Source organism: Castor canadensis, chromosome 4 (genome assembly GCF_047511655.1).
Source record: "Castor canadensis chromosome 4, mCasCan1.hap1v2, whole genome shotgun sequence".
Lineage (NCBI taxonomy): Eukaryota > Metazoa > Chordata > Mammalia > Rodentia > Castoridae > Castor > Castor canadensis.
The window spans coordinates 168,588,811-168,604,017 of NC_133389.1; the positions used below are offsets into that span (position 1 = coordinate 168,588,811).

At 37.5% G+C, this 15,207-nt stretch overlaps 1 long non-coding RNA gene across 3 annotated transcripts in view; it reads right to left on the reverse strand.

The window, feature by feature from the left end:
* Positions 1-6,775, reverse strand: part of LOC141422398 (uncharacterized) — a 51,294-nt gene extending 44,519 nt beyond the window's left edge. The window contains exon 1 of one of the 3 annotated variants that reach the window (XR_012446941.1): positions 6,462-6,775. This is a non-coding gene — a long non-coding RNA (uncharacterized lncRNA). The remainder of the gene's footprint in view (positions 1-6,461) is intronic. The other 2 variants (XR_012446940.1, XR_012446939.1) reach the window with 2 other exon arrangements.
* Positions 6,776-15,207: the final 8,432 nt, after the last annotated feature.

Sequence of the window (15,207 nt, forward strand, 5' to 3'; positions counted from 1 at the left end):
TTTTTGCAACTGCCTCTTCTGTTATTCATAACTCTGACCTATTTTGTTTAAGTGTGTCATTGCCCCAGGGGAATTACTCTCTCTTATTATGACATGAGATCCAATTATCCAATGAGTCAGTATCACCCAGAAGATAACATATATGTTTTACCCTGAATGCTTCCTTACAAGAGTTGGTTGGCTCTCTTAAAAAGGCCAATAGGATTCTCTTCTAAAAGAAATCATTTACAGAATGATTAATTTTTTGTTCAAACCCTCCCCAATGTACCAATTTTCTTCTTAAAACAAAGCAGTTATTGATTAAGAGTATTTCAGCTTCTTCAATTTAATGATGAACTCCAAATGATAATGATAAGCTACTAAAATCAGTTGTGTTTTCTTTCATGATCCCCATAATCTCTGACTATCCAGGATCAATTAACTTCAGAAAACTTTAACAGAAAGGATCAATTTTAGCCTTGCTATCCGAAGTTACCAGGCTTATTTTCCAATTCCAGGAAAAGAATATCATTCTGATCATCTCACACAAATAAATATTTAATATCTCACAGACTAAAAAGAAATCTTTGTATACAATTGACCTATTTACTTTGATCTGTGGCTCTGTTCTTTGCATTAATATGACAATGTTTCTTAGTAATATCCACCTCAAGCTTGTCTTAACTAGCAGAAGGATGATTTTATCACAAAATTATATACATTTGGGTTCAGGATGCCTCACTGAGTTGTGTGTGAGAGAGATGACCGAAAAGAATTGAGGAAGGGAAACTGAAAGAGAAAAGATGGCTATCCTCATGATGAGGTTCTTTGGAACAGTAATTAAAGAAACACACCTTTCTTCCTAAATATAGTTTGCTCTGTTATCATCTCTTTGAACTTCAAGAACTACTGAGGATTTCAGTCCCTCTGCAGTTCAGGATTTTGAGCAATGGCGAGTATACATTTATCATTTGCTTGTGCAATCTGTTCATTGCCATTGTACAATTCACTTTAAAGTATGGTCAACGCCACCTCTTGAAACTGCCCATTCAAATATTTCCATTGACACCATTCCTGCAAGGACAAGCCTCCTTTTTTGTCAGTGTTATAAATTTTGTAGCTTAGTTTTTTGCTTTGACAAGGGAGGACAGTGATAGTCAGTCTATAGATCTAATGGAGAGAAAGAAGTGTGGGATAGTCTTCAGATGGAAGAGTTCCTTAAATATCCTACCAACTAATATAATGCCTCCAAAATCCAAGGTGCACTTACAAATACTTATATAGGTCAGAGGCCATCTAACAACTGAGCAGGCATGTTAAACATAAAGATGGATAGAAATACACCTTGGATTTCAGGATCAACCATGGTAACAGATAGATTGGGGAAAGTGTCTGGCACAGGGTAAGTACTCAATCAACATGTGAATTACAATAAACTTAAGTACCAGTTGTCATCAGTGACAGAAGAAACTGATTTACCCTAGGTTTATCAAGGTAAACGTCACAGGGGAAAGAAAATCGTCAGTGTCAAAAAAACAATTAGATGTAGAATTAGCCTGTTGTTAATTATACATTAGTGATTTAATTCACTTCAAGAATTATTCTTCAGCTCTTCTGCTTGAGTGGTTTACTTTGATAATATTGTGGGCTGGTTTAGGTTGAGTGTGTTTCTATATAAAGCCTGACTCAGGGTCTGCTATTAGATGATTAATTTAAGTAGGTTTGCTTCTTCCTGTATGTGCTATGGGGATTTACCATACTCCGGGCATTAGCAAATAGCAAACACTTTTCCTTCTATCTATGAGACCAAGTGAGGAATGTACCTAGGATTAAATCCAGAGTTTGATCCTTTCAGTTTTGGAAGTTGACTTGTTGCTCTTATCATTGAATTCTCACGATCATATATCAGCCCAGCAAAACTGAAATTTTTCATGAGCTTCGATTATGGATATCAGAAAAGTACATACAGTTTATACTACACTGTTATTCATAATTGCCCTCATATTTTACTTATTGTTGATTGATGTATGTAAATATCTTCATGTATTTTCATATATATTTTTAACAGCACAAATAAATTCATAATAAATATAATATATTGGCATGTCTACTCTGTTGTTTAACTAGATTGTCTTATCTTTATCAGAATTCTATAAGTATTTACATTCTCACTTTACTAATCAGGAGACTAGTTATGCTATTTTTCCCTTGGAGATACGAAAGAGCATGCTATGACACTTATACTTCTGATGAACATGAGTTTTAGGAAGAATGTTGAAGCCAGCTGTCTTTGATACAGTGTTTGCATGGTACAACTCTGGCCAGCAGTATAGTTATTTTTTCCCATTCACACTGGCAGTCAGTGTGGGTCAAGAACTCGATGAATGTATGATGAATGAATTAATGGAAAGCTGTGTTTTCTTAAACAGAAAAACATTAAAAAGCATTCCCCTTAAATCCTACAATTAAAGCCAATAAAACAGGCTGGGAAATTTGTGCCAGGTGAAAGTTTCACTTTCTCCCCCCATGGAACTTCCAGTTAGCAAAACCCTTCTCGATGCCTCAGATGGTCTTCAGAATGAAATGGCTTCAATCTATACAGGAGTTATCTGCTCCTGGGTGCACCTCAAGACAGCTGGGCCTCTTCCAACATGTTTTCCTTTAAAATTCTGCTAAGTTACACAGGCTAACAAGTCTTGAAGCATGACTGCATGCCTTTTCTTGAAAGAAATACAAATTTCTAGAGCTCTTTAGCTCTGGAAAGCTACATTGACACCTCCTTTTAAAACTTTCTGAGTAAATGAATTTTCATGAATAATTTAAAAATTTGCAAGGCTACATAAGTGGACAACTAGAAAATGAACTAAGATAAATCTTATGTTGTATATTCTTTTTGTTAGCTTGTATTCTACTTTCAAAAGCTTAAAATACAACATTTTCATATGTGAACTCATTAATTCTACAGAGCAAACAATACACATGATGACCAAGAACGGAGCAAAATACAGAGATTTGGGTTTTGGATAAATGGACTGACCTTAGGAATGGTGTTTTAGAAAAGATTCATCAGAGTTGCTTCTTAGAAGCATCTGGCAACTGTGTACTACCATTTTAGCCCATTCCAGTGAAAGATGGTGAGCAATATAAAAAGAACAGCACCATTAAGGATAAGTAGTTCTGAGCCTCCAAGTCCTACAATAATTATATTGGCCTTTTGCCTCGGTTATAGAAATGTATTAAATATTCATGCTGATGTTTATTTTCTAAATGTAAAATGGAATTAGGGTAACAAATAAAGTCTACCATCTGGTAATGGTACTGGTTATATATTATATACTTTTTGTTTTATGGGATTGTTACATTTTTGATTAAAGTTGCTTAGTGAACGATACATAATGATCTTTAAAAATGCATTTCAATAGTCCAGGTTGTAGTTGGTTGTCAGGTTCTCATCTTGAACTAAATGTTTAGCAATTTTCTTTTTGTATAGGATAAACCTATGGAGAAGATAACCATTAAAACGATAATAAGTTTTGAGTCAAAAATTTTTCTGATGTAGATTCTCTGTGAGTGCCTTTTCTAAGACGAAATCACAATACTATTTTGTATAAAGGTTAGGTTCCTGAAGCATCTTCTTAGGACAGCACTATGTGATTGAAAGTTATCTAAAAATAATCTGAAAAATCTAAGAAATAGTCTGTGTTTACAAAACTGGAAATTACTGACTGATGTAAAGCTACAAGGACAGCATATCTATTTGTTATAGTTGTGCCTTTTGGAAGGGATCATTTTTATCTTTCTATTCACATAAACTGATGGTACAGGTATTTATACTTTACCTTGAGGCAAACTAGATATAAAAGATTTAGCTTCTTTTCTGTAGGGCTTTCTAAGTAGTAAGTATATCCGTAAAGCTGCCACATTCTGGGTTGAGGCTGAGGTTTGAATGCTCAGCGACTTGACTTTTATTAGTCTACCTTGTGATTTTACATGTTTTATGACAAACTGGCCAAACCCATTGAAGATTATTTGATAATGCAAAATCCCCATTTACTAATTTCTTTTTTTTTAATTTTTATTTTATTCATATGTGCATACAATGTTTGGGTAATTTCTCCCACTAATTTCTTAAAAGAAACATAATGACAAATTATACTAAGAACTTACCAGCTATATGATTATAGAGTCCAATGAAAAATAAAAATGTGCAGCCCCTTGTTTAAAATTATCAAGAATTTCAAGACAGCAATAGAAGTATATTAAACCAAGCCATTCTAAGAGTGGGGGCCTTGTACAACTGCATAGATCACATATTTGTGAAGCTGGCCCTGATTAAACTCACATGTCTGTCAAAGGTGGCTTGTAAGTATGGAAATAGAGAGTTTTGCATGCATACCTGAATTCCTGGGAACAATGGCTGAGTTACTCTCTCCTGTGTTAGAGTGTGAGGAAAAACATTTGCACCTCTCACTGTTTATCCATTTTGTTCAGTTCTCTGCCCTTCTGCTGTAACAAGGCAGTGGCTCCCTCCATCATGTTACAATCTGGTGGAGCTGCTAACAGCTTTTTGTAAAACACCCTGTCTTCTTAATTGGATTCAGTAGATGATCTCCCCTCATCAGCGACACTTTGAAAACATAACTCAGTTTACTCAGTCTGTAATGGACTGGCTTTCAGCAATTTCCATTTCAGAGGACCATCTTTCTCAGTTCCATCCTTAGCCTGTGAGTGTGAAGAAGCTCACGACCACCTCTGCACTGACTGTTCTGTATTCATTCATTCATTCAACATCTTTATTCAGTAACTACCATATATGTATTAGGAACAATTGCATTTAATATTAACATTTTTACTCAGAATCAATGTATCTATTTGTTATGTTGGGCTTATCTATATTAATTAGGACACTTTTTACCCAGGCACTCTACCACTTGAGCTACTCTGCCAGCTAGTTAGGACACTTTCTTATTTCAGGAACAAAATCCAACTCAAACTATCCTAAAAATGAGATAGGTAGATTGGTAATAGATGATTGATAGATAGGTAAGTATAAATGATGGATGGGTAGATAGTTGATAGATAGATAGATAGATAGATAGATAAAGTAGTTTCAAATGTATTTGGGTTCAGGAGTACAAAACATGCTATTAAAGCCTCCCTCTTCTTCTTCATCCTCCTCTTCCCCAACCCTCTTTCTCTCTTTCTGTTTATTATCCCACTTTCTATGATTTGGCTTTATCGTCAAAGCCAGTTCCTTCTACATGGAAGCAAAAATAGACTCAAATTCCTCCATGCCCACATGTTAGAAGGAGAAAACCTCTATTGTATTTGAGCATCCAAAATGATTAGATGAAAGATGCTGAATGGCCTTAATGGGGACACCTGCTAACCCTGAACCAATAACTGAATCCTTGGGTCTGAGACACAGTTTTTAGCCACCCATGAGACATAACTGACAGCTCCCCTAGGAGATGGAGAGGCATTTTCCAAAAAGAAAAAAGGACATATTTGGTTACCACAGAAAGAAAAGCTGAACAGGTAAAAACAATAGGTATTTCCTCTTCTATCCTGACTACAATAGGACTGTGCAGTTGAGTGTAAAGAGAGCATAAGATCTGAATTCTGGGGAGAAGCAGGTGCTACTAAGTTCTACAAATATAGAAATGTAGCCAAATCACTCTCACAAAAGAGCTAATCATTTTAATTCACAAGGAAAAGCAGGAAGCAGAGGAAATACTGAAAAGCTTACAGTTCAAAATAATCGAGCTAGCAATACTGTCCATTTTTGTTCCATATTTAGAGAGAAATTATTTAATTTTTGAACTTGGCCAAAAGATTTAATCTTTAGGACCCAGAGTTTCTAGTCTTTGAAATGGGCTATATACTTCTGGGCAGCTATTCTTCAAAGACAAAACAACTGTGGAGGCCAGCATGCACAAGATAGAATCCTGAACTGGACTTTCAACGCTTCTGGAGGATGTGCTCATTCTTGCACACCTCCTGGGTGCTTTCTAGATTGTAATGGTACCATTCCAAGTCCCCTTCTCTTGACTATTTATAAAAAATGCACAGAGGCATTGGAGCAGTTTATACAAATCATATCTGATGTTTGCAGAGTTGATATTTCAAAATTCTTTAAAAATTTTTTCTTGAATTTTGTCATTTGCAATAAACTTTGAAGAAAGGTAATAGTATTACTATATAATGCTATGGGACCAGGCAAGACATAAACAGCTGGTAAATGGTCCTGTTCACAGGTATTATGATAATTGAACCTGTCATAACTCCTTTCTGCCTTCCTTCATGGAAGACAAGGCAAAGAAAACACAGAAAAGCCACCATGCTCCATGCAGAGAAAAGATGTGCTTCCTTCTCCTCAAGTGCAACCACCCCACCCACACTCACACTCCAACAGTTTGACAGCATACTCTGACCCATAAGACAACACATTGGAAAAATATCCCCCTATGTACATTCTTTACCTGTGTGATGATGGGACCCTCAAGCTTGTCTTTAAAACTCACTTGCATCAGGGGACACTTCTGGGAGCCATAGTGACAGCTGATTCTTATCCTATCTAAGCAGAGAAGAAAAGGGAGGGTCATTTTCCCTTCATCACTTTGCAGCGATGCTTGAATATATTTGTGAGACGGCAGATCCTGTTGTGTGTTGGTAATTGTAAGGATATTCTGTAGTCCCAGAAACAGGAATCAGTGAATTACTCACTTGCTGAAAAAGGATAAGCAAACAACACAACCAGTGCCAAAAAAGCCAGCCAATTTTAACATTGTGCCAGTACTGCCTGGTCACTCCAGTGTGGCCCGAATGTCATGTCATCTTGGGGTGGAAGCTCACACAAAGAGAGTTTTAGTAATCTGGGCCACTGTGTGAAAGGGACAGCATTGTCATAAGGCTGGTGATGAGGGCTGCTTGGAGGAAAGTAGGCAGCATCAGGTCCTTAGTGGACAACAAAGACACTCTCAGGGTGTGGATTTATCACAGGCACAATACCAATGCAAAAGGAGAGAGAGAGAGAGAGAGAGAGAGAGAGAGATTAAGAGAAACAGATATTGTGAGAGAAAAAAGAAAGAGAGAAAGAGAAAGAGGGAAACTATTGCATGTCATTTTTAAACTTCAGGCAAAAGGGTGGGGAGGAAGAAGGTTAAATAAATGAACTTAAGTTCTGGTAAAACTAAAAATAGCGTGCTCTCTGAGTACTATGCTCGGCTGTCTGCCAGGTATGATTCTGGAGGCTACACTTTCAAGGGACTCTATCAAGGCCCTAAGAAGCCTTTTGTTTTATCCTGTAATGGGAGCGCTTTAATATCCCCAAATATCTCTAATGGCAGCAATGTTCCCAAAAGACCAGTTGGCAGGTGTCTACAGAGCAATGCTCTTTTCAAAATGGTGCAGGTCTTCCTTCCCACAGCTTGTCTCTCACAGCTCTGAGACAGACAAGTATGTCCTTTGGCCCTCAACGAAGGAAAAGCTGTGATTTGTTTCAGATTATTTTTCACCTCAAGTTGCTGAACTTGAGACAAAAGCTCAAGATAGCTTACATTTATGAAATTTCATTAAAATAATCTCATTTTCATTAAATAATGACAACAGAAATAGCATATCTGATATAGGCTTGAGGTTTAATTTAATCCATTGAAAACAACAACATTTTTTCATTGCTTCCTTAGCCTCACCAACATATCTGGTTTTTAAACTTATGTTTTAGACTTGTCAAATCAAAAATGCTTCAGTCCCATCTTTCTGTGCTGCAAGTTCAGACACTGGTCTCCATTAGTACTTTTTTTCTTTCCTGATGCACTCACTCAAAGATGCCCAAGGCAACATTGTGAAGTCTGCCGCATTTACCTGCAGTGCCCTTTCTGTCTTTCATCGCTTTTCTTCAACTCTTTAACAGCCCTTGCCTTTCTTTTCCTCAGGCATCCAGTGTTCTTGAATTTCCTGACTGTTAAGAAACCTTTTCAATAGTGAAAATCTGGTCATTAACCTATACCTAGGTGGCTCACCCAGGAGCTCCAGAGGGCAGCAACAGGTGGGATGAACTTAGATCAGAAAACTTTTGCTTTCAGTTACAAGCTATGAAACTAGGCAACTCAGTGTCTATGAGCCTCACTTTCTCTGTCTCGAAAATGAAAGGATATTTGGTTTAAAATGCTCACTCAGAAGATCCCCAGAGCTTCATCTTGCCTGGTTCAGCTATAACCCTTTGCCTCACCAGCTCTTTTCTTTTCTTTCTTTGCTTTTTAAAAAGTGTATGTTTACTTGACACATAAAATTGTATTTATTTATGGGGTACAGTGTGATAATTCAATACACAAATATAATGCACGGTGGAGATGAATGCCAGGTTCTTAGTCTCACCAGAGAAAGAATTCAGGGCAGATACAGAGACAAGTTTTCACAGACCAAGACTTATCTGAAACAAAGCAAATGCAAAAACGAAATTTATTACAGCAAAAGCAAGGAGATAGAGGCAATTACTTCACCATCGAGAAGCCACGTGCACTGAGCTCAAGAGTCTTAGGTGCTTTTATGGGCAGGGTTTAATAATTATGGTAAATTATAGAAATAGAGGGATTTCCCAAGAACCAGTGGATGGGGAATGGCCTACCTAATTAAGGTTTCCTCAGAGCCAAGATGGCAAGTTGAGGGGAGGTGCATGATTAAAATCACAGCTATAATGAGATGTAGATGAGGCCTCTAGCTAAACTTTAGGGTTCAAAAAGTCTTTGTTGGGGATGGGGACAGTTAACCACTATACTAAGAAGCAGCCTCAGCTGTAGTCAATCCTCACACCAGGGCAATGGTGGAGAGGATGGTTGGCCAAATGTACCAAGATACAGTGGGAAAGCTCCTCTCTGGTTCCTTCATTGCACCCTTTCTGCCTGCCTACTCCATATTTCAATTATCAAGTTAAAATAATCAGCATTTCCTACACCTTTAATATTTATCATTTCTTTGTATAAGAAGTCCTCAGATTTACTCCTCTAGTTCTTTATAAAATATACAAAAAGTTTTTGTAAACTATAGTAACTTTACCATGTTGTAACAGAGTGGAACTAATTTCTCCTATGTAACTGTATTTGGGTACCCATTATCCAGTCTCCCTTCTTAGCCTCTGGTAGTCATTATTTTACTCTTTCCTTTTATGAAATTTTAAAACTTATAGAGTTGAGTGAAATTATTGGTATTTTGTCTTTCTGTGCCTGTCTTATTTCACTTAACATAATGTCCTTCCGTTCCATCTCTTTACCACAAATGACAGAATTTCATTCTTTTTTATAGCTGAGCAATATCCCATCATATATTTGTATACATGCATCACATTTTCTTTATCCTTTTCTGTCAATATACACCACAGATCTTGGCTATTGTGAGTTGTGCAGCTTTTTTCTGGGCTAGCTCTTCCTTCTGTTCAATATTCAGGCTAAAGTTTACCTTAGCTGGGGTGGGGCTGTAACTCAGTAGTAGAGCGCTCATCTAGCGTGTGCAAGGCCTTGGGTTCTATTTGCACCACTGCAAAAAGCTAAAATTCATAGAAAATGTTCGCCTCAGAGAGATCTTTTACAACCTATCTAAGAACATGCTTCTCTTGCATTCTAAATATCCTCTCTGTTTAACAAACACAATTCATATTTATCTTATGTTACCTTATTTGTCCACTTTTAGCCTTTTTATTTTTTGATTTGCTTTCCCTGGTGGGCTATATGCTCCATGATGGCAGGGTTTCTGTTTAGCTTCTTCCTTCTTATTTGCCCTATTACAACACAGAGTATCCAGCACTGAAAAGTACTCAGCAAACTTTTTGTTACCCCTCTGCTAATACATGTGGAGATACACCCAAATTAGGATGAACAGAGCCTGTCTGTTCAAACTGTCCTATAGCTGGATAGACAGCCAGTACCTTCTGTGTTTGACAGAAACTCAAAGGCTATCAGGATAATAGGAAAGTTTGGTGCAAAAAAAAAAGTGCTATAATTTAGATCTTTAATGTCCCCCAAAGGCTCATGTGTTAAAGCTTTGTCCGCAGCCTGTGGTGCTATTGGGAGGCTGTGGAAACTTTAAGATGTGGGGCCTAGTAGAAGGAAGTCAGGTCACTGGGAGTGTGCCCTTGAAGGGAATATAGGGAACTCAGACCCTCCTTTCTTTCTCTTTGGCTTCCCAACTGCCATGAGATGAACTGGCCACACATTCTTGCGGTGATGTACACTGTATCCACAGGGCCAAGCAACCACAGACTGAAACCTTGAAAACCATCCTAAATAAGCCTTTCTTCTTTATAAGTTGATAGTTTCTGATGCTTTGTCACAGTAACACAAAGTTGACTAACACAAAAGAGAAGGATATTAGTATTCTCTGACTAGAAACAGTGAGCATAAGGAAGCTAGAGTAGGCTCTCTGGAGAAGAGGCATCTCTTTTTTTCTTTTGTGGTGGGATTGGGGTTTGAACTCATGGCTTCAAGCTTGCAAAGCAGACACTTTACCATTTGAGCCACACCTCCAGTCCATTTTGTTCTGGTTATTTTGGAGGTAGGGTCTCTCTAACTATTTGCCTGGGCTGGCCTCAAACTGCAATCCTCTAACTGCTTTCTGTTCTTCTCTTGAGATTTCATAGTTCCCATTCTTTCATGGCTATGTTTTAATAGAGGAGATGAACCAACTCCCTGTACAGCTGTCTTCAATAAACAAGAATGTAAAACGGGTTCTGTCTGGGGGTTGGTACCAGTGTGGGGCAGAGGATATATGGAAAGAGTGTAGCAGGAAAATGTAGTGGAAATAGTTATGTATTCATGTATGAAAAGGGAAAAAAGGAGACATGCTGAAACTATTCTAGGAATGGGGGCATTCCTAGAATGATGAGAAGGAGAATGACAGAGAGGGTGAATTCAACTATGATACAATGTAAGAACTTTTGTACAGATCAGAATATATCCCCCAATACAATAATAATATGACAATAAAAAATATAATGGGAAAATTCCTGCATTCCTCCAAATCTCAGCCTTCTAAGTAGTCAGGATTACAGGTGTGAGCCGCTGGTACCTGGCACGGAGAGGTATCTTATATTATGTGATGGTTTGCGGAGCACATTTGACTTTCTGAAGTTTCTCTTAAATTAGAAGAGAGGACAAAAGTAGAGCAGTTGATAGTGACTGACCAAGTACTGATGTTCTGGACCGATTGTTGCAGAGGTTGTAGAGAAGAGATCCATTGTCACATGTGATCTGGCCATAGTCCATTTGTATATTGCCTCCCTCATGACTCCTTCCCTTTTCTTCTTATACCTAGCACATAACTTATTCTCTCAAATTGTGTACAGAGGGGATGTGTTAACTAGCTTAACATAAGAAGTTTATACCCAAGCCTTGTATGTACATATGAATAATAAAACAATTTAAAAAGTTTATGCATGTTAATATTTTAAGGCATACTCATTTCAAAGACAGTTGACATTTATTAGAAAGAACTATTGAGGATTTGAACAAAGAGATAGACAAGAAATAATAAAGATTAGTGAGAAGAAAAATATTTAGGAGTGTATTCCACTGGCTATCCCACTTAGAAAGAGTCTCGTTTAATATCTCTGCTTAAAATGTACAAAGGAAAATGGGCTCATGTGCCATAATATTAAGCTTATTTAAGGGATGTCAATATAGGAGCCCTCTGATGCCTACTCCTTGAGGCCTGGACACTTCCTCTCACCTCTGCAGTCCCTGGGTCCCTTCTTTCTCCAAATACAGATGCTGCTCTTCAACACAAATGTCAAGAGTCTTCTTCCTCAGTAAAGTCACTGTCAACCACAGGTACACAGCTCTTCTGCTGTCCTTGAAATTCCTGAATCCCTTATTTGTATCACTCAACATGTAATGTCATGTGGCAATGAGGTATTTTTTTTATGTCCATCTTCTTTCTTGTCAACTAAATTGGAAGGTTCTGTGACTTTTTGTATCCACCACAACCATCATAAATGCACACTCAATTGACTTAGCTGTATGGAAGCTTTCCTTCTCCATGAATAATTATAGAATGTTAAAGTACATTAAAAATTAAAAGAAAGAAATATAAAGTTATTTTATCCTACATAGCATCGAGAATGCTACATCATATTTAACTACATGGACTAATGGGTTAGGCTCTGTGGTTCTGATCCATGCTTGATTGTGTCATGAACATATTCTTAAGTTAGTTTTTAAAATATTCCTAAATTTTTGCTCTCTTCTTTGTAAAATGAAGATAATATGTGTCATACTAAAATCTATTGTGTATTAAGTATATGAGTCCTAATAAGTGACCAATGAATATTAGCTCTTAGGTTATTTAAAGATTAATTTAAAGCACATGTAAAAATTTGTTAGGAATGGCCCATTTATAAATATATATGCTATGTATGTTTCTAAAGGTTGGATTGTTATGAAAGTGGGTTGGTTTTAAAAGTATTTTAATTGATACGCAGATGAAGTCAATTAAATATGAGGGGAACATATTAATATTATGATTATTTACTTCAGTTTGTAAGCCAAACCAGAAAAGTCATGTTCCAGCAATAAAAATTTATAGACATATATGTGTATATGTGCATATGTGTACATGAATTCCATTAGTATACATCAAACATAGATATGTGACAGTGGAATAGTAACTTTTTGTTTTCTGAGCCTCTTTAGAAAATATACTCACCAACTGATCAAATGACAGTTACTAAAAGAATAAGGGGTCATGATGATGTGGTATAAAGGCTTGTGGAATAAAGACTTACCCTTTGTTAGCCATGTGGTTTTGGGTGAACCACTTGCATTCATCAAATCTTTTACCTCGTTTATAAAAGGGAAATAATGATACTTAACTCAGGATTAGTAAAAACACAAATGTGAAGGGACTTCTGTTTTGGCCTGCCATTGACCTGTTTGTAGCAGAATAATATAACACCAAGAAGAACTGGAAATATTGGATAGAAAATGTACAAATACAGTCCATGGGAAGACATTGGAAATTTGTATAGTTAACCAAGCTCAAGAGCTAAGATGCTAGGGAAAAAATGATCATTAAGATAAGCTCGACTTCCCCATGCATCTTTTACCTCTTGCTGCATTTGTTTATCTTTGTATGAGTGAGAGTTTGAAAAGCAAGGCAGAAGATGGGTGCCAGAGGGCAGAGGAGCCAGCAGCTTTTAGAAGTGTCATGGGATTGTGGAGACAAAAAACTGGAGTTCAGGCCAAAAAGGAATCAAGGGCTTGAGGGACCAAGATCATGAAAAATAAAGAGGCATAGAGAAGCAAGCCTGACATTCTTTGGTACTCCCCATTAAACATGTGCCAATTCTTCATTGAGCAGGGTCAGAGGTTAAGAAGCTAAGTAAAGAGTAGCTGAAAAGGAGAAGAGAGATTTGGCAATCTCACAACACTGGGTAAACAAAAATTGGAATTCAGGACTGCCAAGGAAAAAAAGTCATTGTAAACACTCTAGTCTTTTAGTTGTTCTGGACCCTTGGCAAGCATCTCTCTTGGAACTGGAGATAAAACAGAGAGACCAAGACTTAAAGAGACAGCAAATTAACATTGTGACAATAATTACTTGATTGGATTAAGGTGAACCCCTCATATTTGGCAGCAGGATAAGTGAATCCTCATTGTAGAAAGATCATCTAAATTCTATCAGACTTGTCATAAAGAATGCCTGGCATTCAACCAAAACTAATATACATAAAAACAAACAGGAAGTGGAATCAAAAGATGTTAGAAACAGAATCACAAATGAACTAGGTCCTACAGTATTTTTTTTTCTTCCAGACATAGGCCTTAAATAGTCTTAAATTAATGACTTTAAAAACTGGCAAATGCAAATTTCAAGAGATCAGAGATCTATGCCCAATATTCAATCAAAAGTGTGGAGGCCTGCAAAGAGATAGAGTAAGGTGACTGAAATCAAGGGGAAAAGAGACAGGAAAGCTGGCACTGGTAGCTCTTGCCTATAATCCTTGCTGAAGTGGAGCTTAGGAGAATTGCAGTTCAAGGCTAGCCTGGGCAAAAAGTTCATGAGACTCCTTCTCCACTAGTAGCTGTGTGTGGTGGAGCACATCTGTCATCCCAGCTACTGTGGGAAGCACAAATAGAACTGTAGTCCAAGCTGGCCTTAGGCAAAAACAAATAAGTAAATAAATAAAAATAAAGCAAGATCCCATCTCCAAAAGTAACCAGAGTGAAAAGCTCTGGAGTTGTGGCTAAAGTGGTAGATCACCTGCCTAATGAGCCCAAATCTCTGAGTTTGAACCCCAAAAAAAGAGAGACAACAGAACTATCCTTTGCTGAGTAGGCCTTGGAGTTAGCAGTCGAGGACTTTTATTATGAATACACATATGAAATTATCTTCTTTAAGTGGCTGATAATTTCCTAGGAAGGAAGTGGAGGTCTATCACTTTTCCCCAAACATACAGAGTTGAGGGCACTTTTGCAAAGTGGAGGCTCTGACTTTGTTCTCTCCTGTTCTTGGAACATAACCCTTAGACTGGCGCTCAATGGACTCATAAGGGCCCAGCCCTAGTGGGTCTTTCAATCTAGTCTACTCAACAGTATGGAACTGAAAAAGATTCTGCAGTAGTCTTTAAATGCTTTCAACGGCTTTCTTTGGCCTTCCTACAAAGCTTCAGAATTTGGAAAATGTGTTGAAGGAAACAGTGCCTTGAGTTGGAGGCCTTTAAAATCCCCACTTTTGTTTTACTGGCTTTTTAGAGCTGTGAAGTCTTTCCTTTGGCATTTCTCAGCCTTTCCCCTCATACAGAACCAGGATTCTGGGCCTATTGCCCACACCAAGAATGTGCTCATCCTTTTAGGAAAAAAAGCAGCCCCCCAAAATAAATTCACATTCGTTCACTTCTCCCCTTTCTAGAGTATTAGCCTTTCTAGCTTTTGGTTTATCAGCTTTCCGATGCCTGTAAACATATAATTTTTATTTTAGGTATGAACTTTGGTCTACCTCAAACTACTCACTCCTCTCTGTTAGATCAGACTAATGAAGCCAAATGTTGGCAAACGTGTGGAACCACTGCGACTCTCATGCACTGTCACTGAGTATATATTTGTACAACCATTTTGGAAAACTGGAAGTAGATGTCTATCCCATGTTATAGCATCCACCCCACGGATGACACCAACCCACAGAAATGCATCCATATGTTTACCAAAGAAGACAAACAAGAGCCCCAAACTGGGAAGA